The sequence below is a fragment of the Saccostrea cucullata genome, unplaced genomic scaffold (assembly GCF_032062105.1).
Source record: "Saccostrea cucullata isolate Sc308-1 unplaced genomic scaffold, CSIRO_AGI_Scuc_v1 ctg2486, whole genome shotgun sequence".
Classification (NCBI taxonomy): domain Eukaryota; kingdom Metazoa; phylum Mollusca; class Bivalvia; order Ostreida; family Ostreidae; genus Saccostrea; species Saccostrea cuccullata.
Genome location: NW_026934693.1, coordinates 23492 through 32123, shown reverse-complemented (window position 1 = coordinate 32123; position 8632 = coordinate 23492). Strand labels below are relative to the sequence as shown.

Below are 8632 nucleotides of genomic sequence, written 5' to 3'. Positions count from 1 at the left end.
AGAGAACCAGTGCTACATGTCTAAGTTTCTCAATCAGGATTGGATGAAATATTTACCTCATTCTCTAAAAAAAAAAATAATTTTATGTTTATTGTGCATTCTTGTTAAACATTTAGACACTCTTTTTAATATATTATTATATTAATGTTAAATATTGTTATTTAGATTGTTTTAATTCCGCAGAAACGCACAGCGACTTCAAACTTTCATATCATACCATATAAGGACAAACACCACCAAATGTTTTCCCATAGACTTCCATACAAACTTTAGCCCCTCTCACTGATACATGTATGGAATTTCGGGCAAATGACCTTTTTGTCGTGAAAGTTCGAGATATTGGAAAACAAAAAATGCCAGAAAAAATATACCGTGCCGTTGCACTTTTACTTTCAATTTCCATTTGTTTACAACTAGGTGCGTTTGACACCAAATGAAAATCTCTCACCAAAGTGCATTCCTCCCTTCAAATTTTTACCTGTAACTCCTATATACCTCAAAGAAACCCAAGTCTTGATATGAGATTTTTATCAACTTTATTTCACTTGTCAAATACATAACAAGTCTTTTCTCTTATTGACCAATCACGCGCCAGCTAGCATTTTCTCCTCCGCACAACTTTGGGTGTCCAAAATGTCTGCGCCCATGTATTTGTTTATGTAGGGGTTTTTCCTATAGAGTAAAAGAAACATTTATAAAAAGTGGTCAATTTAGTAAATTTAGAACACATATCCATTGCTTATCTCACCTCTTGATTATTGGGACTGACAGTCTTAGCTTAAGTACACCATTGGCTGTTACATTTCACACCCCAGTCAATCAGACCAACATCTGTGAAACAGAAAAGATGTCTATAAATTGAAGCATTTTTCTATTTTTCTTTCAAACTTTTCAAATAAAATGATTAATCTAGCATATGTTTTGCTTGTTTTTCTTATTACCTCTAATAATTTCTCAAGGTAGATCATGTTAATCATTCAGGGTAGCAGGTACCCGTTATTAATGAAAAATGAAGAAAATCAGCAGGTTTTTGTAAGAAAAAGCGGGGTTATGGAAAGAGTGAAAACTAATGTCGATAAAATAATCAATGGAAAGAAAGAGAATTATATCTAGTTCAAATGTACATAAGATTAAAACAAATTCTATCAGCAGTGGGTTCCTGGCATCAGAGAATCAAATACATCCCCACTGAAAATTTTGTAATTTTGAAGGGGGGTGAGCTACATTTTAGCCAATTTTCATGAACATTTCATGTAATTGATGTTAAATATGTATATTCTCATAAAAGGCAAATATATTTATTTGCATATCATTTCTTATTATTGACATAATTAATAAATTGATTAAATGCCAAGGGCAGATAAATCATATTGTCTGACTGAATACAGTGCTCAATTGTACGCAAAGTGTTTAAATAACTGCAGTTCTGAGGAAATTTATTTTCTGATAATCTATAAAAAGTTCTAAATAACTTAAATATTAAGAGATTAACTAGATTTTCTAAGAAAATCATACCTTGGAACTCTTAATGAAAGCAAACGGATCATCCCGAGAGTGTCCATGTGTTGTTCATTGTAAGAGGGTAGGGTTCATTAATCTCTTCCTTCTTGATAATGCATTGCTGAAATACATTTTATTTTATTAAAACATACTGATAAATGCATCTAGTAGCTTATATAATAATTTTTTATTATTTACACCATCTTTTGAATTTTTTTTAAGCATTTGTGATGTAATTCCTTTAAAATAATCATGTTAAAATAGAATTTACTCAGATAATTATTTTAAAAAATATCAAAGAAATTGAAAAAAAAATAACTGCAGATAAACATGACTCTTGTTATTCAAATAAACCAAATTTAAACAAAATTCCTTCATTTTTCAGTATGATTAGAGCACAAAATTACATCTTAAGACTCGATCAAACAAAGCGCCCATTGTAGAACAATCAAGAGAGCTTTCAGTACTACATGCTTAGCCATCTAGCAGTACTTGTTTTGTGAGAGAAACTCACATTACGTGTACACGCAAGACCATACTTAACATGTGTGAGTGACTCTCTTGTCTTATATACTGTAAACCAACTTTTATTCGCGACGACTTTATTTCGCGATTGACCAGGAATAAACTAATCCGCGACGATTAATTTTCGCGATCAAGCTTTTTCGCATCTGTTTTAACTAGATATAAATACTTTAAAGACAGGTTCGCGGCGAGAAATATTCGCGATGACGAGGCTTTCGCGAACTTCGCGAAAATTTCTCGCACGCGAATAAAAGTTGGTTTACAGTAGTATACAAGCTTGTTATCCGTTAATATTGCCTAAACATTTGCATAATCGTTTTGTCTACGTTGTTCAAAGGGGCATAATTTGATTATCGAACTTTGTAAGAAACTGACAGTATGCAAATTTTGCAACAAACTTTCAGCCGCAAGAGGAAATTGTATATAAAGGGTGACTTTGGAGGGTGGATGGTGGGAAATGTTTCTAAAGGGCATTAACTAATTGTGCTTGTTGAAATACAAGTATAACCTACTGCACCATTACTGCACTCTACTGCAACACAGTGCAACACATTGTAGTGCCTAGCAAATCATCCAATAAAAATAAACTTAAAACATTTTTGTGACGTCATTCTTTTGTTTCTACAGTCTCGTATTTCAAAGAGGGTACTAGCTATAGTCCAATATTATTGTCAGGAGTACAATATTATATCTAATATTGTACTCCAAAATAATACTGGACTGTGTGAAACAAAGGATTTTGCACAGCGAATGAATAAGGCAGAAAATAAACAAACATTATGCATTTTATATAGAAAACAATCTCGTAATCCAGTTCAAGCAATGGAGCAATCAACATCTCGTAATCCAATTTAAACTTTAAAGAAACCAATTTATGCAACAAAACTTCAAAATAGGAGTATCTCAGATATCCAGTAGAATTTACACTCCGTCCAGACAGGTCACTGATGGTGAAATAACCGATATTGAAGCAGTTATCTTAAACTTGTGATTTTTCCGAAAACACATCCAAATAAATCCACGTAAAGTGGTCCATTGTAGAACATTACATTCGGACAAGTTTACACTCGATCTGTTTATATATCCCATACGACTCCGATTTTTCCCCCGGAAAATTTAATTTCAGAATATATTTCCAAATTCATTTACGTAAAGATGTGGTGCTTTCGATATCCAAGGGACAAAAAACGGCACTTTAATTCCTGGAATTTATTTGCCTAATGGTCACTTAAAAATCTTCATACGTTAAAAAAAGATCCTTCACAATACTCTCAGAATCGCTTATTATCATGAAGTTGCTCAGCTCTTCTTAATGCGTCCGTAGAGTGTCGCAACAATAAATAATATATGATTGGGGTTCAATAAAGGTTTTTAAATCAAAATCTATTCATCCCTTTGAAAGAAATATCTGAAACCCTTAAGCGCCCCATCCATCTGGTTTGGTCACCATCACAAGTATCATATTATGATTATAGCAATACAAAAGTGCATTGAAAAAAATGTTTTAAGTAAGATACAAAACTCAGATGGTCTATTATGTCAGATACGGGACTGAGACTCGGTGCTTCGCACCTCGTCCCAGTCCCGTATCTGACATATTAGACCATCTTCGTCTTGTATCCCTTACTTAGTCAGTTTGTTGTAATTGAACTAAAAATATGATTAAACACTTTTTTTTCCTTTAAATAGTGTTTTGGAAAAAAAAAGAAAGAAAGAAACAAACTGAAAGAACTATTTTATTCACATTCTACTAATATATGACTGTTCTCTTTCATATAAATCTCAATTAACAACCCAGTAATTACATCAAAAGAATTGTGTCGGAGGACTTTTTCGACAAAGTTACGCATTGATAATATTTTATCGAAGCACTAGTTTGGATATGCGCATTACATCCTGAAGAAATGATCAATCCTCTTTGACTGATAAGGGTTTTATTTTATTTGTGACAGAATAAATATATCTTTTCTTTATGAGAATATGACGACACTTTATTGCAATGCATTTACACTGCAAACTTTAGTTTTTCTTAATTTTGTGTTTTGAAATAAAAGTTGAATGGATTCTATTTAATTCAAGTTAAATTAATTAAAATCTGGATGGATTTCAATTGAATCCAATTTACTTAATATAAAATTGTTCTCTTTCATATGATTCTGATTTAACAATCCAGTAATTATGACAAAAGACATGTTGACAGAGTTACGTATTGATTTTCTTTCTTTTTGAAATCAAATGACTAGTTAGCGTTTACGTAAAATATACTGCATGCGCACTCTTCTGCAAAACAATGCTACCCATTGTAGTGCCTGGCAAATTATCCAATCAAAATAAAGTTAGTTGCTTTTTTGTAATTGAATTAAAAATCTGATTCTTTAAATTAGTGTTTTGAAAAAAAAAAAGTTTTATGGAAAAAACAGACTGCATGAAATATTTTATTTATTTTTTAATTGATATATGACTGCATGTATTCTTTCATACAAATTTCAATTAACAGTCTCCAGCACTTAATTATGTCGGGGGACTCTTTTGACAAAGTTGTACGTATTGATAATTTTTTATCGAACGACTAGTTTATGGACAAGCGAAAAATATTCTGAAGAAATCAACATTCCTCTTTGACTGGTGAGTAATTCTTTTTTCACCTGCAAGCGTATTAATACTTCGTATCTTCATAATTTACCTATACTTATATTGCACTGCACTACAATGTAATGTCAATCAAAAATTCAAAAGTTTAATTTTGTTTTACATGATTTTTTTTTTATTGAAGATAAAGTTGAAACAAAATCTCTTTAATTTTAATTTTTCTTTTTTAAGAAGTTAGAGACAGACTGGATGATCTTAAATAAAAAAAAATCAGTGCTGCAATGCATCCCATTGTAATTGCTTGACGTCTACTGTCTACTTAAAACATATTTGGTCTATCTTTTTTATGTTAAACATTGAAATAAATAGGAATTTTCCTGTCTGACTGAGGAATGAACATCTTGAGACTCGATCAAACAAAGCGCCCATTGTAGAACAATCAAGAGAGCTTTCAGTACTACATGTTTAGCCATCTAGCAGTACTTGTTTTGTGAGAGAAACTCACATTACGTGTACATGCAAGACCATACTTAACATGTGTGAGTGACTCTCTTGTCTTATATAGTATACAAGCTTGTTATCCGTTAATATTGCCTAAACATTTGCATAATCGTTTTGTCTACGTTGTTCAAAGGGGATAATTTGATTATCGAACTTTGTAAGAAACTGACAGTATGCAAATTTTGCAACAAACTTTCAGCCGCAAGAGGAAATTGTATATAAAGGGTGACTTTGGAGGGTGGATGGTGGGGAATGTTTCTAAAGGGCATTAACTAATTGTCCTTGTTAAAATACAAGTATAACCTACTGCACTCTACTGCAACACAGTGCAACACATTGTAGTGCCTAGCAGATCATCCAATCAAAATAAACTTAGTCAGTTTGTTGTAATTGAACTAAAAATATGATTAAACACTTTTTTTTTCTTTAAATAGTGTTTTGGAAAAAAAAAAGAAGAAAGAAACAGACTGAATGAACTATTTTATTCACATTCTACTAATGTATGACTGTTCTCTTTCATATAAATCTCAATTAACAATCCAGTAATTACATCAAAAGAATTGTGTCGGAGGACTTTTTCGACAAAGTTACGCATTGATAATATTGTATTAATATTGTACAACTCTTTCGACAAAGTTGTACGTATTGATAATTTTTTATCGAACGACTAGTTTATGGACAAGCGAAAAATATTCTGAAGAAATCAGCATTCCTCTTTGACTGGTGAGTAATTCTTTTTTCACCTGCAAGCGTATTAATACTTCGTATCTTCATAATTTACCTATACTTATATTGCACTGCACTACAATGTAATGTCAATCAAAAATTCAAAAGTTTAATTTTGTTTTACATGATTTTTTTTTATTGAAGATAAAGTTGAAACAAAATCTCTTTAATTTTAATTTTTCTTTTTTAAAAAGTTAGGGACAGACTGGATGATCTTAAATAAAAAAAAAATCAGTGCTGCAATGCATCCCATTGTAATTGCTTGACGTCTACTGTCTACTTAAAACATATTTGGTCTATCTTTTTTATGTTAAACATTGAAATAAATAGGAATTTTCCTGTCTGACTGAGGAATGAACATCTTGAGACTCGATCAAACAAAGCGCCCATTGTAGAACAATCAAGAGAGCTTTCAGTACTACATGCTTAGCCATCTAGCAGTACTTGTTTTGTGAGAGAAACTCACATTACGTGTACACGCAAGACCATACTTAACATGTGTGAGTGACTCTCTTGTCTTATATAGTATACAAGCTTGTTATCCGTTAATATTGCCTAAACATTTGCATAATCGTTTTGTCTACGTTGTTCAAAGGGGCATAATTTGATTATCGAACTTTGTAAGAAACTGACAGTATGCAAATTTTGCAACAAACTTTCAGCCGCAAGAGGAAATTGTATATAAAGGGTGACTTTGGAGGGTGGATGGTGGGAAATGTTTCTAAAGGGCATTAACTAATTGTGCTTGTTGAAATACAAGTATAACCTACTGCACCATTACTGCACTCTACTGCAACACAGTGCAACACATTGTAGTGCCTAGCAAATCATCCAATAAAAATAAACTTAAAACATTTTTGTGACGTCATTCTTTTGTTTCTACAGTCTCGTATTTCAAAGAGGGTACTAGCTATAGTCCAATATTATTGTCAGGAGTACAATATTATATCTAATATTGTACTCCAAAATAATACTGGACTGTGTGAAACAAAGGATTTTGCACAGCGAATGAATAAGGCAGAAAATAAACAAACATTATGCATTTTATATAGAAAACAATCTCGTAATCCAGTTCAAGCAATGGAGCAATCAACATCTCGTAATCCAATTTAAACTTTAAAGAAACCAATTTATGCAACAAAACTTCAAAATAGGAGTATCTCAGATATCCAGTAGAATTTACACTCCGTCCAGACAGGTCACTGATGGTGAAATAACCGATATTGAAGCAGTTATCTTAAACTTGTGATTTTTCCGAAAACACATCCAAATAAATCCACGTAAAGTGGTCCATTGTAGAACATTACATTCGGACAAGTTTACACTCGATCTGTTTATATATCCCATACGACTCCGATTTTTCCCCCGGAAAATTTAATTTCAGAATATATTTCCAAATTCATTTACGTAAAGATGTGGTGCTTTCGATATCCAAGGGACAAAAAACGGCACTTTAATTCCTGGAATTTATTTGCCTAATGGTCACTTAAAAATCTTCATACGTTAAAAAAAGATCCTTCACAATACTCTCAGAATCGCTTATTATCATGAAGTTGCTCAGCTCTTCTTAATGCGTCCGTAGAGTGTCGCAACAATAAATAATATATGATTGGGGTTCAATAAAGGTTTTTAAATCAAAATCTATTCATCCCTTTGAAAGAAATATCTGAAACCCTTAAGCGCCCCATCCATCTGGTTTGGTCACCATCACAAGTATCATATTATGATTATAGCAATACAAAAGTGCATTGAAAAAAATGTTTTAAGTAAGATACAAAACTCAGATGGTCTATTATGTCAGATACGGGACTGAGACTCGGTGCTTCGCACCTCGTCCCAGTCCCGTATCTGACATATTAGACCATCTTCGTCTTGTATCCCTTACTTAGTCAGTTTGTTGTAATTGAACTAAAAATATGATTAAACACTTTTTTTTCCTTTAAATAGTGTTTTGGAAAAAAAAAAGAAAGAAAGAAACAAACTGAAAGAACTATTTTATTCACATTCTACTAATATATGACTGTTCTCTTTCATATAAATCTCAATTAACAACCCAGTAATTACATCAAAAGAATTGTGTCGGAGGACTTTTTCGACAAAGTTACGCATTGATAATATTTTATCGAAGCACTAGTTTGGATATGCGCATTACATCCTGAAGAAATGATCAATCCTCTTTGACTGATAAGGGTTTTATTTTATTTGTGACAGAATAAATATATCTTTTCTTTATGAGAATATGACGACACTTTATTGCAATGCATTTACACTGCAAACTTTAGTTTTTCTTAATTTTGTGTTTTGAAATAAAAGTTGAATGGATTCTATTTAATTCAAGTTAAATTAATTAAAATCTGGATGGATTTCAATTGAATACAATTTACTTAATATAAAATTGTTCTCTTTCATATGATTCTGATTTAACAATCCAGTAATTATGACAAAAGACATGTTGACAGAGTTACGTATTGATTTTCTTTCTTTTTGAAATCAAATGACTAGTTAGCGTTTACGTAAAATATACTGCATGCGCACTCTTCTGCAAAACAATGCTACCCATTGTAGTGCCTGGCAAATTATCCAATCAAAATAAAGTTAGTTGCTTTTTTGTAATTGAATTAAAAATCTGATTCTTTAAATTAGTGTTTTGAAAAAAAAAAGTTTTATGGAAAAAACAGACTGCATGAAATATTTTATTTATTTTTTAATTGATATATGACTGCATGTATTCTTTCATACAAATTTCAATTAACAGTCTCCAGCACTTAATTATGTCGGGGGACTCCTTTGA

The 8632-nt window shown here is 31.7% G+C and overlaps 1 long non-coding RNA gene across 1 annotated transcript; it reads right to left on the bottom strand.

The window, feature by feature from the left end:
• Positions 1–519: 519 nt before the first annotated feature.
• Positions 520–1847, bottom strand: LOC134241193 (uncharacterized). Its single transcript, XR_009986610.1, has 2 exons — positions 1516–1847; positions 520–831 (listed from the first exon to the last, which is right to left on the bottom strand). It is a non-coding gene; the product is annotated as an uncharacterized LOC134241193 (long non-coding RNA).
• Positions 1848–8632: the final 6785 nt, after the last annotated feature.